Consider the following 2132-nt stretch of genomic DNA (forward strand, 5'->3'; position numbering starts at 1 on the left):
AGCTAAAGAAAATTTAATTTCTTAAATCATTGATAACGGTGGAACTTTTTCTAAATAACTGAATTACCATTAAGTTTTCTTGCATAATTTAATACTACTTTTTATTATACCCTATAAATTGTTTTATCTCTTAAAAGGAATCAAAAAGATGATTACATATTTATAAAATTAGCATCTGAAAAATGAAGAGCACAATTCCAGATTTTACACGCAGTTCCAGTACCATGCATAAGATGTAGGTTACATTTTACATTTCTTTCAGAAATATTAACCGAACAGGATATAGTTACTGCACATCTAAGTTACCAGGCCACCAGGTGAGGGCTGGGACATAAAGATCTATAAAATATGGTACCTGCCCTGAAGACGTTTACCATCCAATAAGTTCTAGACGAAAAAGAAATAAGCTGGGTCACTTATTTTCCCTTTTTGGTGATTCAAAAAATAATATAACATTAGTAACTGCCTGCCAGAGCTAAACATACTGAAAAACACAGATTCATCTCCTTAATGCTTTCCTTTGCACTTGTCATCCAAAGCAATGTGGGGAATTTGGAGAGATAAATTCTAGAATGGGATTTGACACAGAGCGGCCCAATACTGTACCTAATTTGCACTGTGCCATATGCAATACAGTGAAATCCTAACACATTACATTCTATATTGCACTTTGGTTATGAACACACCAATTTCTGTAGTCCAGCCACAAGCTCAAGCAACTGCAGTCTAACTGTCCTTGGAAATCTTCCAACAATGCCAAAGGAGACTTCAGCAATGATTCAAGCATATTTGTATAGGACTTTAAAAAGTACAATAGTTTTAGGTTGATTATCGCACCATTCAAACATACTAATTAAAAAAGGCAACAAGGGTTGCAGGAAGTCAGCAGCTGACAGCCACAGGTAAGGGAAGGCACCCAATGATCCTAATAATCTAGTGAAAATTACTAAGGACTGCAGATCTCGCAAGGATGTGATGATAATTCTCACATGCCTGTTTCTGTCATCACTGATATTGTTTCACTCATAAACTTATTGAGGGTAGCTCCATAGGCTATAAAGGTGCATCATCTTTGCCAGAATAAAATGTCCATGATATCTCGAAAAGTTAAATCACGTTACTGGAAGGTAGTTTATAAGAAACACCTGACTCACAGGTGAAGCCTCCAAGGCCATAGGTAGTCCCTTTAAACTTGAATGTAGGCCAATGTCTGTCAGTTGAAAGAGAACTAGAAAAAAAAAAAAAAATGTGGCCAAGAATACTATAGGAAAATTCTCAGCATGTGTCTTCAACATGTGCAAATTTCTATTTACAGAGAAAAGGTAATTTGGAAAATATAGCCATTTTTGGAAGACTGAGCAGCCAAGGTTCTTAAGTATAGGAGACTGGGACCAAAAAAAAAAAGGTAAATTTGTTCATCAGTCTACTTAGTACATGTTTGGAACTAGAGACTCAAATAGGGAAAATTTTCTCTTAGGCCTCCCCTTCCCCTCTCCAGCACATCTATCAGATAAGTAAGGCTAACAGAAACTTCAATCAGTAAGGTACAGGACAGTGAGATTAGTGCTATAACCGATACCGATCTAAGCATTCCAGAAGAGCTGCTTACAGATACCAGGGAACACCTCAGGGTCCAGATTTGCTTCAAGCATGTACAGAGGACACTGGAATGGACCAAATCAGCAGAGAGCAAAAGCTTTCCAGACAGGAGGTCTAGCTTGTAGAAATACATTGCAATCATGCAGGGACCTACAAGTAAATTGTGTGGATGAGGAACTGGAATTTCAGGTGGAAATTGGGGGATCCAACCTAGAAATGTGGGCAACGACAAAGTCATTAAAGAACAAGATCATGCTACTTGGCCTTTAAGTTGTGGATGATGTAGGAGAAAAACTGAAGGGTTTTAAGCAGGTTCCACAATCACACTTGGGTTCCAAAGAAAACTATTATAGCAGCAACATGATGGATGAAACAGGGTAGACCCAAGACCCAGAGCCAAGGAAATCAGTTAGGAAGCTATGGCAATAACCCAGCAGAGAGATAGAAGGTAAGATAAATGAGGTCAGGGACAGTAGAAGAGAAGAGGCAACTGCTATAAGTATCCAGGAAGCATAATCAAGGTTACTGAATAA

At 38.0% G+C, this 2132-nt stretch overlaps 1 protein-coding gene and 1 long non-coding RNA gene across 5 annotated transcripts in view; one reads left to right on the forward strand and one right to left on the reverse strand.

The window, feature by feature from the left end:
- DIAPH3 (diaphanous-related formin 3) overlaps nucleotides 1-2132 on the reverse strand; it is a 519652-nt gene that overhangs the window by 501571 nt on the left and 15949 nt on the right. The gene's annotated exons all lie outside the window — the stretch shown is intronic.
- Nucleotides 1-2132, forward strand: part of LOC105547336 — a 15393-nt gene that overhangs the window by 7505 nt on the left and 5756 nt on the right. Inside the window, exon 2 of the long non-coding RNA XR_001007210.1 lies at nucleotides 1316-1405. This is a non-coding gene — a long non-coding RNA (uncharacterized LOC105547336). The remainder of the gene's footprint in view (nucleotides 1-1315; nucleotides 1406-2132) is intronic.

Source organism: Mandrillus leucophaeus, unplaced genomic scaffold (genome assembly GCF_000951045.1).
Source record: "Mandrillus leucophaeus isolate KB7577 unplaced genomic scaffold, Mleu.le_1.0 Scaffold387, whole genome shotgun sequence".
NCBI lineage: Eukaryota > Metazoa > Chordata > Mammalia > Primates > Cercopithecidae > Mandrillus > Mandrillus leucophaeus.